Here is an 11,732-nt window from a genome sequence, read left to right on the forward strand (position 1 = left end):
TCTCCCTCCCTCCCCACTCTCTTTCTCTCTCACCCCTCTCCCCCATTCTCTCAGCCAACAAAGCATGCGCCACAGGATGAAGAGATGATCCAGAAATAGTCTGTGTCTTTAAATAACTATGAATGAACAACGGCTTGAATCCTAAAATACACCCACATAGAACACCATCCAAGCTGTATCACAACCGGCCGTGATTGGGAGTCCCATAGGGCGGCTCACAATTGGCCCAGCGTCATCCGGGTTTGGCCGTCATTGTAAATAAGAATTTGTTCTTAACTGACTTGCCAAGTTAAATAAAGGTTAATAAAAAATGTAAAATAAATAGAGAAATAAATAAAACTAGCTACATGCTCTGTCTGGATACCACACAGACCTTTCCAGGTGTGTGTGTGTGTGTGCTTACCACCATAGCTGGATAATTCATTTATTTTTTGTGCTACACAATACACTTCATGAGAACAGAGTAAGCCCTCGAATGCTAGCTAGCTAATGTCAGCTAACGTTAGCTTGAAAATCAGATTTGAAACGAGCTAGCTAATGTCAGCTAATGTTAGCTTGAAAATCAGATTTGAAACGAGCTAGCTAGCTAATATCAGCTAACATTAGCTTGAAAATCAATTTTGAAATGAGCCAGCTAGCTAATGTCAGCTAATGTTAGCTTGAAAATTAGATTTGAAACGAGCTAGCTAGCTAATGTGAGCTGGCAGTGATTTTAGCAAGCAGTGATTTTAGAGTTACACCAGGAACGCACAATCCCTCCATCAGTGCTCATACTGTCTGCAATAGGCTGAGAGAGGCTGGACTGAGGGCTTTTAGGCCTGTTGTAAGGCAGGTCCTCACCACAACGTCGCTTATGGGCACAAACCCACCGTCACTGGACCAGACAGGACTGGCAAAAAGTGCTCTTCACAGAGATGTCGCGGTTTTGTCTCACCAGGCGTGATGGTCGGATTCGCGTTTATCGTCAAAGGAATGAGCATTACACCGAGGCCTGTACTCTGGAGCGGGATCGATTTGGAGGTGGAGGGTCCGTCATGGTCTGGGGCGGTGTGTCACAGCATCATTGGACTGAGCTTTTTGTCATTGCAGGCAATCTCAACGCTGTGCGTTACAGGGAAGACATCATCCTCCCTCATGTGGTACCCTTCCTGCAGGCTCATCCTGACATGACCCTCCAGCATGACAATGCGATCAGCCATACTGCTCGTTCTGTGCGTGATTTCCTGCAAGACAGGAATGTCAATGTTCTGCCGTGGCCAGCGAAGAGCCCAGATCTCAATCCCATTGAGCATGTCTGGAACCTGTTGGATTGGAGGGTGAGGGCTAGGGCCATTATCCCCAGAAATGTCCGGGAACTTGCAGGTGCCTTGGTGGAAGAGTGTGAACATCGCACAGCAAGAACTGGCAAATCTGGAGGAGATGCACTGCAGTACTTAATGCAGCTGGTGGCCACACCAGATACTGACTGTTACTTTTGATTTTGACCCCCCCTTTGTTCAGGGACACATTATTCAATTTATGTTAGTCACATGTTTGTGGAACTTGTTCAGTTTATGTCTCAGTTGTTGAATCTTGTTATGTTCATACAAATATTTACACAGGTTGTGTTTGCTGAAAATAAACACAGTTGACAGTGAGAGGACGTTTCTTTTCTTGCTGAGTTTAGCTACATCCTATCCAACCTATCTGATTTGTTTGGTTAGCTAGCTAGATTGTAGCCAATGCCATGGCAAGCATGCTGGAATTAAGCTAGCTAGCCTGTTATGCTAGTGACGACACTAAACATTTAACTAGCAAGCAAGCTAAATACATGGCTCTGGCTGGCACTGGCAGGAGGAGGGGGAGGAGGAGGAAGGGTAACGTTAGTTACTGCGTGGTGAGGGTGAATTACATTCTTTCTTCATCATCTTGCTAGCTAGCTAGTCATCTAGCAAGTTTGTAGCCGAAGGACTTTCTGCAAATTCTAGCTAGCTAGCTAGCTATTAGCCCACCATGCACTCACCCACACAGATATACACTCATCCACACACACGCTCTCTAAATACAATACTGTAGTCAGTGACCCTATAAATAATATGATCTAACAAAACTATACTGAACTTAATTTAAAACAAGAGAAAATATATGTTTAATAGGTCTGTAGAAATAAAACTGCTCACACACACATTTAGATTGTCTGAAATCCAGAAACCAAACTAAACTGTATAGACGATGATAACACACACACACACACACACACACACACACACACACACACACACACACACACACACACACACACACACACACACACACACACACACACACACACACACACACACACACACACACACACACACCTGTTGCTACCAGACTCTGGTTATTATTGCTAAATACTGAACAATTTAAACACTTGTTCCCCAGTCCCCCCCTTTCTTGATACACGTGTAAATATTGAACTATAAATTGTGTCTTCCTGTATTATACTGATGCCAAAAATTGTATTCTATTTAACTGAGACGTATACTTTATGTTCCTATTGTTATCTTTCATTAGTTCTTATTGTTGTTGCATTGTCCCGAAGGAACCTGCTAGTTTGCATTAGTTTGGACAGTGTAGCCTGTAAACATGACTAATACACTTCATAGGGAGTTACAGTAGAATGTGAACAACCAGGAGATGGTGGTAACATTAACAAGATTAAATTAATGCTAATTTGAGTATATACACATGTGAAAATGAATTTAAATGTTTTTTTTGTTTTTTTTTCAATCATTTTGAATATGTTAATCCTAATGTCACACATTGGTCCCATTGTAAATAGAAAGACCATATACAGTATGTCGGCAAACCAAACAGGTTTCTGTGAAACATTAGAAAATAAATATGACTGTGTTCCAAATGACATCCTATAGGGTCCTGGTCAAAAGTAGTGCACTAAATAGGGAATAGGGAGCCATTTGGTACGCATTCTATGTGTGTTTGAGTGTTTTCCGGTTTGGATAATGAATAATTTACATGTCCTGGTTTCAGAGAGAACTCGACTGGATGACTCCATCTGCTTCCTTTTTTTTATAGGGAAAGACTGAATAGATGTTTGTCTGAAGGCTACACCAACCAGGATCTACCAGGAACTACTGTCCAGTACACACAGAATCAGTGATGGACTGTCTTTGGTCTAATAGGCTACACCAACCAGGATCTACCAGGAACTACTGTCCAGTACACACAGAATCAGTGATGGACTGTCTTTGGTCTAATAGGCTACACCAACCAGGATCTACCAGGAACTACTGTCCAGTACACACAGAATCAGTGATGGACTGTCTTTGGTCTAATAGGCTACACCAACCAGGATCTACCAGGAACTACTGTCCAGTACACACAGAATCAGTGATGGACTGTCTTTGGTCTAATAGGCTACACCAACCAGGATCTACCAGGAACTACTGTCCAGTACACACAGAATCAGTGATGGACTGTCTTTGGTCTAATAGGCTACACCAACCAGGATCTACCAGGAACTACTGTCCAGTACACACAGAATCAGTGATGGACTGTCTTTGGCGTTGTGTCTCTCTCTCCCTTCTCTTTTTTGTTCTTTCTCATATTTTCTCTTTTTATTGTCTATCTCCCTTTCTTTTTGTCCCTCTCCCTCCCTCTATCTCCCTCCCTCCCTCTCTATCTCCCTCCCTCCCTCTCTCTCTTTCTACCTCCCTATCTTTCTCCTCTCCTCAGCCTCTCAATTCTCTATCTCCCTTCCTCTCTCTCTTTCTACCTCCATCTCTCTCTCCTCTCCTGCCCCCTCCCTCTCTATCTCACTCCCACTCTCTCTCTCCCTCCCTCTCTCTTTTTCTACCTCACTATCTCTCTCCTGTCCTCCCCCCTACCTCTCAACTCTCTACTTCCCTCTCTCTCTCTCTACCTCCCTCCCTCTCTCTCTTTATACCTCCCTCTCCCTCCAGCTCTCTCTCTACCTCCCCCCTCTCTCTCTCTCTTTATACCTCCCTCTCCCTCCATCTCCCTCCCTCTTTCTCTTTCTACCTCCCTATCTATCTCCTCTCCTCCCCCCTCCACTTCCCTCTCTCTCCCTCTACCTCCCTCTCTCTCTCTCTTTCTACCTCCCTCTCCCTCCATCTCTCTCCCTCTTTCTCTTTCGACCTTCCTATCTATCTCCTCCCCCCTCCCTCTCCCACTCTCTATCTCCCTCCCTCTCTTTCTACCTCACTATCTCTCTCCTCTCCTCCCCCCTCGCTCTCAACTCTCTATCTCTCTCTCCATCTCCCCTCTCCCTCTCTCTCTCTCTCTCTTTCTCTTTCTCACTCTCTGATCTCTCAACAGTAAATTAATCTGTAACTCGTGATGAGAGGACAGGAATGGACACACAGAGCAGAAATCACTTCAGTTAATTTTCCCCACTAATCATCCGCTCATGTTAAAGTTCCCAAAATAGATTAGAACTCTGAATCCCGTGGAGAATCTGCATAAGACATTTTCAAAGTATATAAGAAGCTATGACAATGTCCTCAGGGTGACACAAAACTACCTAACATAATAACTAAGTAATGATGAGTATAATGATCAATGTAACTTGAATGTACATAATTCAGATATCACATAGACATACAGAACCAGTCAAAAGTTTGGACACACCTACTCATTCAAGGGTTTTTCTTTATTTTTTACATCGTAAAATAATAGTGAAGACATCCAAACTATGAAATAACACATATGGAATCGTGTAGTAACCAAAAAAAAGTGTTAAACAAATCAAAATATATTTTAGATTCTTCAAAGTAGCCACCCTATGCCTTGATGACAGCTTTGCACACTCTTGGCATTCTCTCAAACAGCTTCACCTGGAATCCTTTTCCAACAGTCTTGAAGGAGTTCCCTCATATGCTGAGCACTTGTTGGCTGCTTTTCCTTAACTCTGTGATCCAACTCATCCCAAACCATCTCAATTGGATTCAGGTCGGGTGATTGTGGAGGCCAGGTCATCTGATGCAGCACTCCATCATTCTCCTTCTTGGTCTTATCGCTGTAGAAGTGTGCCTTGAATTCTAAATAAATCACAGACAGTGTCACCAGCAAAGCAACCCCACACCATCACACCTCCTCCTCCATGCTTCACGGTGGGAACCACACATGCGGAGATCATCCATTCACCTACTCTGCGTCTCACAAAGACATGGCGGTTGGAACCAAAAATCTCAAATTTGGACTTCAGACCAAAGGACAGATTTCCACTGGTCTAATGTCCATTGCTCGTTTTCTTGGCCCAAGCAAGTCTCTTCTTCTTATTGGTGTCCTTTAGTAGTGGTTTCTTTGCAGCAATTCGACCATAAAGGCCTGATTCATGTACTGTTCTCTGAACACTTGTTTGATTACTACATGATTCCATATGTGTTATTTCATTGTTTTGATGTCTTCACTATTATTCTACAATGTAGAAAATAGTCAAAAATAAACAAAAACCCTTGAATGAGTAGGTGTGTCCAAACTTTAGACTGGTGCTGTATATTCTATATCATTTTAACGCATACAATACATCGACAGTGGGGCGGCAGGTAGCCTAGTGGTTAGAGTGTAGAGGAGGCAGGTAGCCTAGTGGTTAGAGTGTAGAGGTGGCAGGTAGCCTAGTGGTTAGAGTGTAGAGGTGGCAGGTAGCCTAGTGGTTAGAGTGTAGAGGCGGCAGGGTAGCCTAGTGGTTAGAGTGTAGAGGTGGCAGGTAGCCTAGTGGTTAGAGTGTAGAGGTGGCAGATAGCCTAGTGGTTAGAGTGTAGAGGCGGCAGGTAGCCTAGTGGTTAGAGTGTAGGGGTGGCAGGTAGCCTAGTGGTTAGAGCGTAGGGATGGCAGGTAGCCTAGTGGTTAGAGTGTAGAGGCGGCAGGGTAGCCTAGAGGTTAGAGTGTAGAGGTGGCAGGTAGCCTAGTGGTTAGAGTGTAGAGGTGGCAGGTAGCCTAGTGGTTAGAGTGTAGAGGCGGCAGGGTAGCCTAGTGGTTAGAGTGTAGAGGTGGCAGGTAGCCTAGTGGTTAGAGTGTAGAGGTGGCAGATAGCCTAGTAGTTAGAGTGTAGAGGCGGCAGGTAGCCTAGTGGTTAGAGCGTAGGGGTGGCAGGTAGCCTAGTGGTTAGAGCGTAGGGGCGGCAGGTAGCCTAGTGGTTAGAGCGTAGAGGCGGCAGGGTAGCCTAGTGGTTAGAGTGTAGAGGTGGCAGGTAGCCTAGTGGTTAGAGTGTAGAGGTGGCAGGTAGCCTAGTGGTTAGAGTGTAGAGGTGGCAGGTAGCCTAGTGGTTAGAGTGTAGAGGTGGCAGGTAGCCTAGTGGTTAGAGTGTAGAGGTGGCAGGTAGCCTAGTGGTTAGAGTGTAGAGGTGGCAGGTAGCCTAGTGGTTAGAGTGTAAGGTGGCAGGTAGCCTAGTGGTTAGAGTGTAGAGGTGGCAGGTAGCCTAGTGGTTAGAGCGTAGGGGCGGCAGGTAGCCTAGTGGTTAGAGTGTAGAGGCGGCAGGGTAGCCTAGTGGTTAGAGTGTAGAGGTGGCAGGTAGCCTAGTGGTTAGAGTGTAGAGGTGGCAGGTAGCCTAGTGGTTAGAGTGTAGAGGTGGCAGGTAGCCTAGTGGTTAGAGTGTAGAGGCGGCAGGTAGCCTAGTGGTTAGAGTGTAGGGGCGGCAGGTAGCCTAGTGGTTAGAGTGTAGAGGCGGCAGGTAGCCTAGTGGTTAGAGTGTTGGGCCAGTAACCGAAAGGTTGCTGGATCGAATCCCTGATCTGACAATGTAAAAATATGTTGTTCTGCCCCTGAACAAGGCAGTTAACCCACTGTTCCCCGGTAGGCCATCATTGGAAATAAGAATTTGTTCTTAACTGACTTGCCTAGTTAAATAAAAAGGTTAAAAAAAATGTCAGCTCATATTATGAGGAATGTGTCACTTTAACTGCACACCCTTATTCACATGTAGGCATACGCACACACTCAGGCTTCAATGGAACATCAAACGAACTTCTCTGTCTTTCCTTGACATTCTGGTTTTGCCGGGCTGTGTATCTCTGGGATATGGTCATTTTTCACGAAGAACAATTGTGTGACTTGCTTCAGCTGTTTAAAAGTATTTTTGTAGAAGAAGTTTAAAACGTTTTCTTGAAGACGGAATCCACAGTAGGGGGGAAATCAGAGCCACTGGCCGCCCTCACCACCGTCGTCGTCGTCGTCGTAGCCGCGCTGAGGAGCGTCAGTCACCATGGTAACAACGTGTGCCGTTCTATCGCTGGTCCGGGATGATGATGATGATGATGATGATGATGATGATGTGACAGGGGAAATAACTGTGTTGGGTTTTTAGCAGTTGTTGTTGTAATATCCCAAAACGGACTCTGGCATTTCTTTAGGTAGAAAATGAAATGATATGTACCCATCGATTCTTGACAAAATAACTTAATGAGCTTCGTTAAACTGCCGTAAACCCCAATCAGAACCCAACGTTTGTAAAGAAAGTTTACATTTTACATAAACAAAGAAAATGTAAACAAACACTTTCTAACCTTAACACATGGTCTTCTGATGCATGATTAGTCTTAGCATCCATAGATCTGTCTATGAATTTGACAGTGATTACATTTCTCCAGCCCCTTCCCTCCAGCTTTTTACCGAAAGAGAAGCCGTGAGGGAGGAGGGTCGACAGGATCATTTAACAGAATATAGTCCCTGTTCCCATCAGCCGTGAGGGACGAGGGTCGACAGGATCATTTAACAGAATATAGTCCCTGTTCCCATCAGCCGTGAGGGACGAGGGTCGACAGGATCATTTAACAGAATATAGTCCCTGTTCCCATCAGCCGTGAGGGACGAGGGTCGACAGGATCATTTAACAGAATATAGTCCCTGTTCCCATCAGCCGTGAGGGACGAGGGTCGACAGGATCATTTAACAGAATATAGTCCCTGTTCCCATCAGCCGTGAGGGACGAGGGTCGACAGGATCATTTAACAGAATATAGTCCCTGTTCCCATCAGCCGTGAGGGACGAGGGTCGACAGGATCATTTAACAGAATATAGTCCCTGTCCCCATCAGCCGTGAGGGACGAGGGTCGGCAGGATCATTTAACAGAATATAGTCCCTGTTCCCATCAGCCGTGAGGGACGAGGGTCGGCAGGATCATTTAACAGAATATAGTCCCTGTTCCCATCAGCCGTGAGGGACGAGGGTCGGCAGGATCATTTAACAGAATATAGTCCCTGTTCCCATCAGCCGTGAGGGACGAGGGTCGACAGGATCATTTAACAGAATATAGTCCCTGTTCCCATCAGCCGTGAGGGACGAGGGTCGACAGGATCATTTAACAGAATATAGTCCCTGTCCCCATCAGCCGTGAGGGAGGAGGGTCGAGTTTGTGCACACGTGTGTGTGCATGCAGAAGTGAAGGGAATTGCTTGAGTGTGTATGTGTGTGTATGTTTGTGTGTGTGTGTGTGTTCGTGTGTGCATGCATGTCCGTGCGTCTGTACATGTTTATTTATATAAGGACCTACGTGTGAGTTTAAGTGTGTAGTCTAAGCGTGTGTAGTCTAAGCGTGTAGTCTAAGCGTGTAGTTTAAGCGTGTGAGTCTAAGCGTGTGAGTCTAAGCGTGTAGTTTAAGCGTGTAGTCTAAGCGTGTAGTCTAAGCGTGTAGTTTAAGTGTGTAGTCTAAGCGTGTGAGTCTAAGCGTGTAGTCTAAGCGTGTAGTCTAAGCGTGTAGTCTAAGCGTGTGAGTCTAAGCGTGTAGTCTAAGCGTGTAGTCTAAGCGTGTGAGTCTAAGCGTGTAGTCTAAGCGTGTAGTCTAAGCATGTGAGTCTAAGTGTGTAGTTTAAGCGTGTAGTCTAAGCGTGTGAGTCTAAGCATGTGAGTCTAAGCGTGTAGTCTAAGCTTGTAGTCTAAGCGTGTAGTCTAAGCGTGTGAGCCTAAGCGTGTAGTCTAAGCGTGTAGTCTAAGCGTGTAGTCTAAGCGTGTAGTGTTTGCTCCAGTGAATAAGACTTCAACGTGACAATAAAGGCGCTGGAGCAGCATCGTTAGACTAGATCCGCCCATGTGTCTGATCTATGTTGTCCTAGATCTACATCCAGAACATGTGACACTGTCTATTACGCTCTCTGTTACCGCGGTAGCGTCAGAGAGAGGAGGGGCCAGGGCCCCTATTCCGCTCCTTTCTCGTGTCCTGCCAAGTTCATGATGTCACTAGTTCCTCCAGTTCTCTCAGAGAAGACAGGCTCTGCTTTAACAATCTCCCTGTCTCTCCCTGTGTCTGTCTACTATAGAGCATTATCATCACCAGCCTCCCTGTGTCTGTCTACTACAGAGCATTATCATCCCCAGCCTCCCTGTCTCTCCCTGTGTCTGTCTACTATCAAGCATTATCATCACCAGGCTCCCTGTCTCTCCCTGTGTCTGTCTACTATAGAGCATTATCATCACCAGCCTCCCTGTCTCTCCCTGTGTCTGTCTACTATCGAGCATTATCATCACCAGGCTCCCTGTCTCTCCCAGTATCTATCTACTACAGAGCATTATCATCACCAGCCTCCCTGTGTCTGTCTACTATAGAGCATTATCATCACCAATCTCCCTGTCTCTGTCTACTATCGAGCATTATCATCACCAATCTCCCTGTATCTGTCTACTATAGAGCATTATCATCACCAGCCTCCCTACTGGTTATCTACAGTTGATCCTATAGGCTCTCAGTATGTCCTCTATCCCTCTCCTCTCATCTCTCTATCTCTCCCCTCTCATCTCTCTATCCCTCTCCTCTCCTCTCTCTAGCCCCCTACTCTCCTCCCTCTATCCCTCTCCTCTCTCTATCCCTCTCCTCCCTCCCCTCTCATCTCTCTATCCCTCTCCTCTCCTCTCTCCAGCCCCCTATTCTCCTCCCTCTATCCCTCCCCTCTCATCTCTCTATCCCTCTCCTCTCCTCTCTCTAGCCTCCTACTCTTCTCCCCTCTCACCTCTCTATCCCTCTCCTCTCATCTCCTCTCTCTATCCCTCTACTCTCCTCTCTTCTCTCTAGCCCTCTCCTCTCCTCACCTCTCCACTCCTCTCTCTCTAGCCCCCTCCTCACCTCTCCACTCCTCACTCTAGCCCCCTCCTCACCTCTCCTCTCCTCTCCTCTCCTCTCCTCTCCTCTCCTCTCCTCTCCTCTCCTCTCCTCTCCTCTCCTCTCCTCTCCTCTCCTCTCCTCTCCTCTCCTCTCCTCTCCTCTCCTCTCCTCTCCTCTCCTCTCCTCTCTCTAGCCCCCTACTCTCCTCTCTAGCCCCCTCCTCACCTATCCTCTCCACTCCTCTCTCTAGCCCCCTACTCTCCTCTCTAGCCCCCTCCTCACCTATCCTTTCCTCTCATCTCTCTAGCCCCCTCCTCACTGCTTCTCTCCTCTCTCTAGCCCCCTCTTCACCTCTCCTCTCCTGTCCTCTCCTCTCCTCTCTCTAGCCCTCTCCTCTCCTCTCATCACTGTAGTCCTCTCCTCTCCTCAGCCCCCTCCTCACCTCTCCTCTCTCCTAGCCCCCTTCTCTCCTCTCCTCTCTCTAGCCCCCTCCTCACCTCTCCTCTCCTCTCTCTAGCCCTCTCCTCTCATCACTGTAGTCCTCTCCTCTCCTCAGCCCCCTCCTCACCTCTCCTCTCTCTAGCCCCCTCCTCTCCTCTCTCTAGCCCCCTCCTCTCTCCTTTATCCCCCTCTTCTCCTCTCCTCTCTCATTTAACCCCCTTCTCTACTATCCTTTCTATCCCTTTCCTCTGTCTAGAGAGACATTGGGAGGAGACTCAACAACAGATAGAACAGAGAAGGAGGAGTTACTCACTTGAAAAATGGAGAGAGAGACATGAAACAGAGAAGAAGGAGGAACTCACTTGAAAGACGGAGAGAGAGACAGATAGGACAGAGAAGGTACTCGTGAAAGACAGAGAACACACACAACGACAGATAGGGTAGAGAGGACAAGGTACTCACGTGAGAGAACTAGAGATGCAGAGAAGAAGAAAGCTGTTCAGCGTGGAATCAGTGTTTTCCCCCACGAGGGGAGATATCCATACAGAGAACCAGCCAGCATCGCACACAGAGACAGAGGAGAAATCACACGCACAGAATAAAGATAGAGAGAATGTAAGAAAGAAGGAAGGAGAGAGAGAGAAGTCATACTATCAGCGAGGCAGCACTAGGGTGTGTGTGATCGTGATCTGGATTGAGTGCATGTGTAAAAAAGAGAGGCAGAGAGAGAGAGAGAGAGAGAGAGAGAGAGAGGAGAGAGAGAGATTGTGCAGGCTCATTCGCTGAGCTGAAAGTGGGAAGGGGCAAGATTATCCAATGATATGAGAGAGGAGAAATAGCAGCAGAGCGATATAGAGAGAAGGAGGCAGAGAGAGAAAGAGAGAGAGACAGGAGAGAGAGAGAGAGAGAGAGAGAGAGAGAGAGAGAGAGAGAGAGAGAGAGAGAGAGAGAGACCGAACGAGAGAGAGAGAGAGAGGCTAGGCAGAGAGACAGAGAAAGAGAGAGAGACGGGGAGATCAACCACTTCCAGACTCACGGACATGTACTAGTCTGGAGACCTAAATGCCAGAACTGGACAAGAACCTGGCACTCTCAGCACATGGGGTCACACACCTACCTGGAGGTGACAGCATTCCCTCTCCAATATCCCCCCCCTAGACGCTACAAAACAACCAAAACTAGGTGACAACTCCTATAGCTCTGTTACACGCTGGGTATGTACATAGTTAATGGTAGGCTTCGAGGGGACTCCTACAG

General features: G+C 46.8%; 1 protein-coding gene across 1 annotated transcript in view; it reads right to left on the reverse strand.

Annotated features, from left to right (window-relative positions):
* trim3b (tripartite motif containing 3b) overlaps positions 1-11,164 on the reverse strand; it is a 77,931-nt gene extending 66,767 nt beyond the window's left edge. Inside the window, exon 1 of the mRNA XM_045690236.2 lies at positions 10,938-11,164. The gene's annotated coding sequence lies outside the window, so the exon portion shown is untranslated. The remainder of the gene's footprint in view (positions 1-10,937) is intronic.
* Between the last annotated feature and the right edge of the window lie 568 nt (positions 11,165-11,732).

This window comes from Salmo salar, chromosome 11, assembly GCF_965601325.2.
Source record: "Salmo salar chromosome 11, fSalSal1, whole genome shotgun sequence".
Classification (NCBI taxonomy): Eukaryota; Metazoa; Chordata; class Actinopteri; order Salmoniformes; family Salmonidae; genus Salmo; species Salmo salar.